This window comes from Temnothorax nylanderi, unplaced genomic scaffold, assembly GCF_030848795.1.
Source record: "Temnothorax nylanderi isolate EJ_2023f unplaced genomic scaffold, tnyl_v1.0 TNYL_tig0690_pilon, whole genome shotgun sequence".
Lineage (NCBI taxonomy): Eukaryota > Metazoa > Arthropoda > Insecta > Hymenoptera > Formicidae > Temnothorax > Temnothorax nylanderi.
This window is the reverse complement of record NW_027249752.1, coordinates 1701-13681: the sequence shown is the minus strand read 5'-3', so window position 1 is coordinate 13681 and position 11981 is coordinate 1701. Positions and strand designations below refer to the sequence as shown.

At 37.7% G+C, this 11981-nt stretch overlaps 1 long non-coding RNA gene across 1 annotated transcript; it reads left to right on the top strand.

Annotated features, from left to right (window-relative positions):
* The first annotated feature begins 7100 nt into the window (after positions 1 to 7100).
* LOC139784847 (uncharacterized) lies at positions 7101 to 8003 on the top strand. Its single transcript, XR_011721701.1, has 3 exons — positions 7101 to 7358; positions 7483 to 7650; positions 7751 to 8003. It is a non-coding gene; the product is annotated as an uncharacterized lncRNA (long non-coding RNA).
* The last annotated feature ends 3978 nt before the right edge of the window (positions 8004 to 11981 follow it).

Sequence of the window (11981 nt, the reverse complement as noted above, 5' to 3'; positions counted from 1 at the left end):
AAGGTCAATCCAGACAAATTTGCATAGCGCATAAACATAAGCGTAAGAAATTGATTGATTCATATATATGTGCAAAAGGAAATAGACCAATCTATCTCTTTATGCATATGCTTATGCACATGCAAGTTTGTCTGGATTGACCTTAAAAAAGCAGCGCCAAGTTTTTTACAAGAAAAATTTATTTATTTATTTAGGTTGAGTTAGGTAACGCAATTTTGTGATATAATTTTGTTAAGGAGAAATAAGGCTACTACCACTTAGGTTGGTACGTATCACTTGGATTGAGTTTGGTAACGCAATTTTGTGATATAATAATCTCTTTGCAATTGGCGCAATTTAATTTAAAGATTTCATATCTTTTTTTGAAATACATGTCACTTGAGTTAAGTTAGGTAATATAATTTTGTGAAGGAGAAATTAAATATTACACATTTTTTTTTAAATACATGTTACTTGAGTTAAGTTAGGTAACATAATTTTGTGAAGAAGAAATAAAGCTATCATTTAGATTGGATTTTTGAATTTACAAAATACATTGCGTGTACTTGGCGCCTTTTTTTACCTTTTTTGAAAAAGGTAATTTTGTACTGTACACACTACTGGAACAGTGTTACAAACCCGTAGAAATTATTACGACGCCCTTAGGGATTTTCGTTGGTACCAACGTTATCCCCTCTACTTTTTCGGGAAATTGTCGTGTAACCCATGAACCTGTCAAGAACATCTGCTTTGTGCCTCATGAAGAACACATGACGAAACCCCGTGGCATCGTCCTTGAAAGTCACGAAGTATTCCGCACCACCGAGAGATCGCGTCTGCATAGGCCCGCACACGTCACTGTGCACGAACTCGCCCGGTTTCCTTGCTACCTTTACTACCGGCCTGTCAAACGGTAGCTTGTGCGATTTTCCCAGATGACAGGCCTCGCAGAAAAGCTCCGAGTAGTCTTTCACGGTTACACCTTCTATGACACCGTTTCTCACTAATTCACTCAGTGACTTTCCGTTTATGTGGCCGAGTCGCTCGTGCCACACTTTGATTGTCTTTTCCGAAACGTTCAATTCTTTACGCACTTTTGGTACTCGCAAAAACAACCGGTAAATTTGGTTCGTTTGTCTCACTCTCGTTGTCGTGATCTCTCCGTCACGTTTAATCTTGACACTTGAGTCCTCAAAATTCACCGCAAAGCCTTTCACTGTGCACGCGCCGACAGAGAATTAGTTCTTTTTCACATTCGGTACTAGGAGAACATCGTTAATTGTCCCTTCCTCCCAGACGCCATCCACGAGCCTCTCGATTCTTATAGTTCCGACTCCTGTCACCTCACACACACCGTTGTCGCCTAGCGAGACACTGTCTCCCCGCGTTTGACGAAACTCTACAAACCAATCCTCTCGAAAGGTAATGTGTGCTGACGCGCCACTGTCGAGGAACCAGACATCTCTTACATCGGCACGCATCAACTGCTGCTCCTGGTCTCGTGTGGGATCTGTATACCGACTGTCACTCGCTGTTCGCGACTTACCATCCGTCGCGGACGTCGCTGCCACATACGCGCACGAACTTTTCGTCTGTCCTTGTCCATCGTTCGGCTTGTCCTTCGTTGGACACTCACTCGCGAAATGCCCTTTTTCTTGGCATCGATAGCACACTATGTTCTTTTTAGAACGCCGCTTTTTCTGATTGTCTTCGCCCTTCGTACCGGTGCCCTTTTTCTGCGCACTTTTTCTCGTAGCTGCTAACGCACTAACACTTTCACTCTCTACGTTTAGCCGAGATTCTTCGCGAATCAGCCTCTCTAACAGGTTGTCTACAGTCTGTCGCGCGGGATCCACACTATCTCACGCCGTAATGAGTGTGTTGTACTTGGTCGTTAGGCTCGCGAGAATTTTCGCCATTATTGTCAGATCGGACACTGCCTCACCGACATCGTTGAGTTGCCGCGCCATATTCTGCACCTTCGTCACGTGTTGCACGACCGAATCTGTCGGACTCATCTTGTACTCGTGGAATCGCTTCGTGAGAATCAGCTTGTTGGTTTCTGACTTCTGTTCGTGGACTTGACACAGCTTCACCCACATCTCGCGGGCGGTGGTACACATGATTACGCAGTCCAGCTGAGCGCTCTCTAGAGATGCTGCAATGATCGCCTTTGCTTTCGCGTTGTCTTTATTCCAGGCTTTCATTGTTACTGCGTTCGCTCCCTGTGCGTCTTCAGGTTTCACCTTCGTGCCATCTACTACGTCGAAAACTTCCGTCGCCTCCAGCACAGACTGAACGTGGAATTTCCACCCTTGGAAATTCGTCCCATCGAGTTTCCTCACATTTCTCGCGAGTTCGTCCGACATTTTCGCACTTGATTCTCTGTACGTTACCAGAGAACACTGCCACGCTTCCACGACGCTTTGCGGAAAATATGGCCGCCTTCACACAACCGCGTGCGCCACGGAAAAAATCCGCTCACGCTCCCTCGTTCACCTTTTCAGTCTTTTCACGCTGCTTCTACCTTGCGAGCTCTATTACGCGCAGGTAGGGTGTCTGGGCCCATAACCTGTTAACTTTAGCACGATAATTTATTAGCTCGAGAGCAAGGAAGAAGTCAAGGAAAGAATTTGCCACTATACTTTGAATATATTTGCGTAAAGGTAAGTTTTACAAAATGGAACGTGTTTCTCGCACAGCGGATCGAGTTCAACTAACGAGCGCTGTTCATGCGTTTCCGGTGACGCGCTTCACTCTGGTCGAACCGAAATTGTCTACAGTAGCGCCACACAATGCGCGTGTTTATACATATATTACTAAATATTTTGTACAAATTATAGTTCTGATGGTTCGACGCATTCATGCATGCATTACATGCATGTAACTGCGTGTTAATGTATTACGATGATAGGAAGTGTCCAGAAGCTTGTAATATAACATATTGCAATAATTTGAAGAGATGCTGATGTCTGTTAAGTTAGCACTCCCTCCACAAAAAATCAGAATAACACATATGCAGAAATTAAGTGCTTCTTATACCTATGCTAATTATGTGCTCTATTCACGATTTTTGTGCTTGAGCGGTTTCACGGGAAATCGCAATTGAAAGTAAGGGTGCTGGCTTAACGTAAGCTAGCACCCCCATTTATTAAAATTACATATAAAATAAAAAACTCAATATGCTAGAATTATGTGCTTTTTATGTGCTTTCAAATGCCTCAAACAAAATTAGTCTATTTGTAATAGTTTAAAAAATATATACCAAAAAAGATCTATATACTACTGATATAAGAGCAAAGTACCAGTTAAAATACAGATAGCGAATTGGTTTTAATCTTATAATGTTCCTCAATTTATGTGCTTTCGAAATATGCACAATGAGATTTCCGTGCTCATCCCTTTCGGCAAACCTGAACGTGAGCACCCCATACGTACAAGAGTAAAGTACCAGTTAAAATACAGATAGTGAATTGGTTTTAGTCTTAAAATGTTCCTCAATTTATGTGGTCCTGAAATATGCACAATGAGATTTCCATGCTCATCCCCTTCGGCCGACCCGAACATGAGCATCCCATACGTACAAGTGTAAAGTACCAGTTAAAATACAGATAGCGATTTGGTTTTTGTCTGAAAATGTTCCTTAATTCATATGCTTTCGAAATATGCACAATGATATTTTTGTGCTCATCTTTTTTGACTAATAAATCTCCCCTTATGAAAAAGTATTACTGGTTTTAATACTGGAAAAAGTATTGGTGAAAGTACTGGAGACATAAGTACTCAAAGTACTACTAAATTCGACCATACTGACTTCGTCGGTACTCCTTCCCAGTACTCATCCAATACTCATTCAGTACTCCCTCCAGTACTCCCCCAGTACTCCCACCAGTACTCCCTCCAGTACTCCCTCCAGTACTCTTTTAGTACTTATCAAATAATCGTGAGATACTAACGTATGGTATAGGCGCAGTAGGGGAGAGTGGGCACCCTTGAACCACGTTTTTTCAAATCACATTAAAAATGTGAATTTAAAAATTTTAATAACTTCATTATAATATAAATGAGACTATTCGATGTTTAATATAATAAACTTTGTTTGTAAATGATTTTAGAAGAAAATTTTCAGAAATATTTTGCAAAAATAATGATATTTCGAAATGCTGCGTTTGTCACAGTGGACCCCACGCGTGGGGTCGATTGAGCCATAGCGTAGGGTACACTGTGACATGTAATGTGAAAGGTAGGGTACCCTGTGACACGTAGAAGAGATCTGTTTAAATCCTGTTTATTACAAATCTTTGGTCAATTGAAAAACCAAGACTGTGCTAGAGAACCAATTTATCAATAATCTGTGCCTATTAGTTTCTTACAGTACTGGCAGTACTATCGTGATAGTACTCCGAATATTAATCTGATAAAGTACTGACCACTTCAATACTTTGGAGTACTAATGAGTATTATTGCTTGTAGTACTGCCAGTACTGTAAGCACTGACAGACACAGTACCGACCATTCTGCAGTATTCATGAGTATTAACATACTAATACTCTCAATACTACGAGTACTGTTCACTCAGTACTGAGTACTGATTGCTAGTACTACTTTTTCGTAAGGGTAACTACACATAATACAGACAAAATTGACTTCAAAGGAACTCTCTTTCTGTCGCTCACCTATCTAAGAGTTCTAGACAAACCTGCTGTGTTTGCCATTACTTTTTAAACATAATTAAATTAAATAAAAAAATTAAATAATTAAAAATAAATATTAAAGACAGAAAGTAATAAAGTTTTTATATATATAGGCACCTATATACAGGCATTATACTAATTATAATTGTATTCAGCAAAAAGCTGCTTTCCAACTGCAGTTGTCAAATTCGTGAATTTGATTGTTGTATTACTCTTAGTTTCGGCCAAAATTAAAAGCATACAAAATTCGACCATACTGACTTCGTCAGTACTCCTTCCCAGTACTCATCCAATACTCATTCAGTACTCCCTCCAGTACTTTCTCTAGTGTACTCCCTCCAGTACTCCCTCCAGTACTCCCCCCCAGTACTCCCCCCCAGTACTCCCCCCAGTGTACTCCCTCCAGTACTCTCCCCAGTACTCCCTCCAGTACTCTTTTAGTACTTATCGAATACTCGTGGGATACTAACGTGTGGTACAGGCGCAGTAGGGGAGAGTGGGCACCCTTGAACCACGTTTTTTCAAATCACATTAAAAATGGTTTTTAATAACTTCATTATAATATAAATGAGACTATTCGATGTTTAATATAATAAACTTTGTTTGTAAATGATTTAAGAAATAAATTTTCAGAAATATTTTGCAAAAATAATGATATTTCAAAATGCTGCGTTTGTGACAGTGAGGCTCTCTACACCGCGACCGTTTGATACGCGTACCAAGTACTATATCCGTATCAAATCCGTATCAAATCTCGGGTTATCCCGATGTAAACCGAAATTTGATACGAATTTGATACGGATACAGTACTTGGTACGCGTATCAAACGGTCGGTGTAAACTAGGCCAGTGGACCCCACGCGTGGGGTCGATTGAGCCATAGCGTAGGGTACACTGTGACATGTAATGTGAAAGGTAGGGTACCCTGTGACATGTAATATGAAAGGTAGGGTACCCTGTGACATGTAATGTAAAAGGTAGGGTACCCTGTGACACGTAGTCTATTAACTCTTCTCTCTACAAAAAGGAAAAACCAAGACTGTGCTACCCTTATGGAAAAATACACTCAACTTTTGGTGTTAACCGTTAAAAAAACACCATAGAAAAACCCTTAAAGTTGGGTGTGATTTCGGACCGTCAATTGAAGGTTAACCATCATTTGAAGGTTAATCTTCAATTGGCGGTCCAAAATCACACCCAAACTTTAAGGGTTTTTCTTTGGATGATGGTTAACCTTCAAGAGTGATAGTTAACCTTCAATTAATGGTTAATCCTTAAAAATGACGGTATAAACGCTAAAAATATAAACCCTCGAATGAAAGTAACAAATATGGCGTCCCAATAAGAATCTCTTAAGGGCTCCGCTCGCTGAACCGGACTCCTCGCCTCAATCCTCCCTCTCGGACGCTAGCTGCCGCAGCTCTCCCTTTCCTGGCGGTGAGCTCTCCCTGGTAATCCGACTCTCGCTCGGTTGGTCTCCAGAACACGCGCCGCAACGATGAATCCGTCAAGAAAAAGATAACGGACTCGACATGTTCGAAGAAACGCAAGCAAGTGCGGCCATGACACCTAACGAGGCTCTTTGAGAGTAGCGACTCGCGCGTCGCGCCATCTAATGTGAAACGATCGGGCGTTGTACATCTAACAATGAGGATCAATCTCCAACCTACACTAAACATTGAGGCTTAATCCCCAACCTACACTTATCATTGAGAATAAACTCCCAATCACTACACTCCCAATCACTAAACACTCATCATTGAGGATTAAACCCACAATTTACCTAAACCTTAATGGTCAGCACTCAATCTACACCTAAATTTAAGTGTTGACACTTAACTTTGATGACAAACACTAAACATACGCCCAAATTTGAGTGTTAACTCTCAATTTGGGTGTTAACCATCAAAGTTGAGTGTACTTTTTCATAAGGGTAGAGAACCAATTTATCAATAATCGTGTCATATTTGTTTCATCAGATGACCTAAGAAATTGAAAACTGAAAACAAAGTCCTATAACCTCACTTTTTGTCGTAACCTAGCAGAGATCAACGAATATTGCCTCACAGCGACTCGATTACATGTGATCTGTAACTAAAAAGAGAAAATAAAAGTGTGGATATGATTGATGGAAATTATTTCATTTTATAGGAAAATTTAGGCACTAACATTTACTATTCCGCGATCGAAACACACTACGGAAACTCGCGCTGTCACGTAGGTAGATTAGGTAGTTCTGTAAGCGTGGCACAGAGGACCCCATCAACCTGCGTCACATTGGACCCCACTGAACATCGATATTATTTATCGTAAATATTTCAGATACAGAACAATTAAACGTTTTTGTGCGCACGTTGGTATTGAACCTAGATCCCGACAAACGTCTTATGAATTTTTTTAACTGTAGAATCCCTAGAAATCCATATTATAGGGGAGACCGGGGCTAGACCGCTAACGGGGTAAATCCGCCAAATCAAATATCTCGGAACCTGTATATTGTGCGAACTCGCTATTAACATTGTAAACGCTGCTTATGGTACCCATGTGACCAACGGAGTTTCGGCAGGTTACCTGCCGTGTTATGATTTTTACGAGGGCAAACGTGTTTTCGGAAGGTGAAAGTTACATTTTCTGCGCGTGGAAATTTTGTAATATCTGCTATAATATTTGCTCTCCAAATCTCGAGGTACGTGATTATAAAGAGTAATGCATGCTGAACACGAATCCAGTGTAGTTTTTTCATTATCGTTGATGTCTAATATTTCGTGGGCGATCAAACCTGAAACTTAAGTTTGGGGTTAATCCGTTAGTAAGCAGTCCGGGTGCATTTCCAAGGCATTTCCGGGCATTTCCAGGCTCACTGCATATGGAATATGGATGAGACGGGAATTACAACCATTCAGACACCGAATAGAGTCATCGGACGTCGAGGAGTGAAACAAGTCGGGCGAGTGACTTCTGCGGAAAGAGGAACCCTCGTAACTATTTTTTAATAACGTTTTGCATAAAAATTTTAAATAAATTTTTATATTTTTCTCTTAAAAAACAATTATTAAGATGTATTCTATCATTTTTCAGGATTAGATGTACGTATATGTATTGAAAATGCAGTGTAACGGTTAAACCCCGGCATTTTTGAGATTTCAATTTTTGCACCGTTGTCGTTTTTGCTCTATACCGGTTAAACAAAGCGACGTAGATAAAAATTTCCTGTATAAATTTTGTAGCTAAAGGTTCACTCTTTACAGTGGTATACCACATTTAACTACAATTATTTATTTTGTTGTTAAAAATCGGCACCGAAAAAAAACTAACGGTCTAGCCCCGGTCTCCCCTACATATCAAAAAGTTATGACAAGTAAAAATTTACTTTGCAAAGCTCCAATTACATATCTCCCTTTAACTAAAGTATATATGCTTATTTCGGCATAATTTTTTGATGGAAGTTATATGTTTTGAAAACTTTCGTTTTCATACCCACCGTCACTATTTTGCAGAACGTTAATACAGAAAACTCGTACTGTCACATTGGACCCCGTGGCTCAAGGGAGCCCACTCTCCCCTACTTGGGCAGTACTATCCAAGTAGAACAAAAAGTCAAGATGATATCAAAATAACGTCATATTGATAGTTTACCCACTCGGCATGTAATATTTCAGAAACATTTCTGCAAAATTCCATTTGAAATATTACACCTTTCATCAATATTTCAGAAATATTTCACGACCGTTTCTGCAACATTTCTGCAATGTTTCAATCGGCATAATTATTTTAAATGCAACTTTGCTGAAAGATTTCGGCAATATTTCTGAAATATTTCTGAAATATATCTACGAAATATTGCAGAAACACTTCAGAAATATTTCAAATACATTTTACACTGAGAAAAATGTTTTGTATTAGCAAACAAAATTTTGTTACTGACGCAAAAACTATTTGTTGATATGTGAAAAATGAAATAATTTGTTACCGGAACAAAAAAAATATATTAAGCTATGTGCGTATAGCCGCCGCGCATTTGTCCGAAGAAATCCGCTCTCTCAGCCGGTCACCCATCCAAGTAGTATACCGGCGCCTTGTTGCTTGACATCGATGATCGAACAGGGTAGTGGTGATCCTCTGACTCTGACGCTTCTTTCTTTCTTATACTTGCTTATTTTGGTGAGCATAAAGCTATCGCATAACAATATTAACAATACAGATATACGAATAAATCTTTTTTGCCAGTCAGCGTCGAATATTATTTTATATTAAATATTATTAAATATTTTATATTTTATATTAAAAATGCCATATGACAAAATTTGGAATATTAGAAAATTCTTAATAAAAGAGAAAAAATGCAATAAAATGCAATATTAAATAATAATAAATTTAATTTTTTATAAGTTCTAAAGTCTGTCAGCAATTTTTCGGAAATATTACAAATGCAATGTTGTATGTGAAACATTCAAAAATATAACGCGTTCAATGTAAACGTAATAATAGTTTTATCATGTATCAGAAATGTTTCTAAACCATTACATCTGCAATATTTCTTCTGCAATATTGTAGAAATTCACTGCCTGCAATTCAATTTTTTATTACCTACGCAATCTTTCAGAAATTTTTCAGAAATATTTTAAATGCAATGTTGCGTTTGATATGTTACAGAAATATTATTTGTGCAATGCAAACAAAATATTACTTTTATAATGTTTCAGAAATATTTCTGAAATATTGCATCTGCTACATTTTTTTGCAATATTACAGAAACTTACAAATATTGTAAACAACTTTCTGAAAGATTTCAGAAATATTGTTAATGCAATATTATAAAAAACATGATGCAGGTACATTTCTGAAATATTTCAGATGCATAGTTACAAATGAAATGTTAACGAAATATTTCTGCACCATTTCCGAATATTTCAATATTTCAGCAACATAACATGCCGAGTGGGTAGTGTGTTAATTTAGTTTTTTATTAATTTAATATTTCCAAGATACGTTACGAAAAAGTAGTACTAGCAATCAGTACTCAGTACTGAGTGATCAGTACTCGTAGTATTGACAGTATTAGTATGTTAATACTCATGAATATTGCAGAATGGTCAGTACTGTGCCTATTAGTTCTTACAGTACTGGCAGGACTATCATCTATCATGATAGTACTCCGAATATTAATCTGATAAAGTACTGACCACTTTAAACTTTGAAGTACTAATGAGTATTATTGCTTGTAGTACTGCCAGTACTGTAAGCACTGACAGACACAGTACTGACCATTCTGCAGTATTCATGAGTATTAACATACTAATACTCTCAATACTACGAGTACTGATCACTCAGTACTGAGTACTGATTGCTAGTACTACTTTTTCGTAAGGGAATTCATCCGTCTTTTCCTCGCAACTTGCAAGTCTATGGATCTCCCCCCCTAGAAAGAGCCGAAGAGTTTAATCGGAGCATCATGTTAATCGGAGACGGTGAATCGGCCCATATCTACAGTGAAGAAATAATAATCAATATCGAGTCGAAATCGATTTATTCTGAGTCGAAAAGTTATCGAAAGTTGTGCCATAAATCAATCGAAATCGATGAATATTTCAATTATTTTTCGAGATACGTTTTTGACGTCAATTCGACGTCGATTCGATGGGTCATTTCTCGCGTACAAAACAGTTTTTTTCCCTGTCCCTCTTGAACATTGCAGCCCTTCATTTTGCACGTACGGACCATTTTAGCTGCATGTCAAAAAATAAAACAGTGGTATAATGTACAATATTCATATGAATTAAAGGACTATAAATTCCAATGTAAATAATCAAAGTAATATACTTAAGGGGATCCTAAAGTCGTCTGTAATACCGACATTTGTTTTGCGCAGATATCTTTTTTTTGACTTTACGGATTTAAAAATCCTTCTCCAAAGTTTAAGCATATTCGGAAATAAAGGGCACAGCACGTGATTTTATACTGAGAATAAAAATAATTTTAGGAACTGCATATAGCAATGCATCAACTTGCGAAAACATTCGCTTTATATAAAAATTCTACAATGTATTGTTACAAAAAGACTGTGGCGTGCCCAGCGGATTACATTCAAAAATACGATACCGTTGTCGGAATTAGGTTTAGACTCTAAACAAAAAAGTTATCTGTGACAAAGCATTATTAAACGTGCACTAGCAATGATGACATGGAAGAGCAGTATTGCGTGTAGCGAGAGATGGCGCAGCAATCGAACAAGGACAGATGCCTCTCGTTAGACAAGGACAGATATAGATATATAACATAGAAAACAGGATTAGAAATGTTGACATTACCGACGTCGAGGAAGTTCGGCCTCCACTATAGGATCCCCTTAAAGCAATGACAACGCAGAGGCGCTAACCCTACATTGAAAATATTTAAAGATAATATTACACATTATATTGAGATGAAATAAAACATAAATACAAACTAACTCTACATTATATGAGCTTATAATGTTATATATTACATAAAATAAGATCTTACCTTATAATTTCTAATCACATTCATAATCTCGGAGCAGGCGCAATCTCGCCTAGTGCGGGTACGCAATGGCGGACAAACAATCCGTGATTGGTCGCTCACAGTGACCAATCACAAACCTGTGTCTCTATAGCGCATCTCTTATTATTATAGGTCTCTAATCGCTATCACTATCGCTATCGCCTATTGTGTAGGGGCTTTACCCAGCGAGAAATGACCCATCGAATCGACGTCTAATTGACGTCAAAAACGTATATCGAAAAGTAATTGAAATATTCATCGATCTCGATTGAAATGTGGTACTACTTTCGATGACTTTTCAATTCAGAATAAACCGATTTCGACTCGATATTGATTACTATTTCCTTACTGCAGCTATTATTAGAGTCATAAAACATGATCTTTTTCTTGTATTATTACATTAAAATAAATGAATATATTCACATTCCACTATTTATGTGTTCAATAGTATATCGAAAATATATCGAAAATTATCTATTTATTTCTCCCCAATATCTTTATTAGAAGAGGATCACAAAACTTACAATGGAAATAATTTTTACAATTAATTTATTTATCTTGATAGAATTGCACATATATGCACATTTATTATTACAAAAATATATTACTTAAGTCTAGATAGAGTTGCATATATATGTATTTATCATCAAAAACATATATTATTTAAGTCTAGATAGAGTTGTACATATATGTATTTATAATCGCAAATTGACGCAAATATACATTATTTAAGTCTAGATAGAGAATATATATTGCACATATTGTATATTTATTATCACAAAAAAACAGA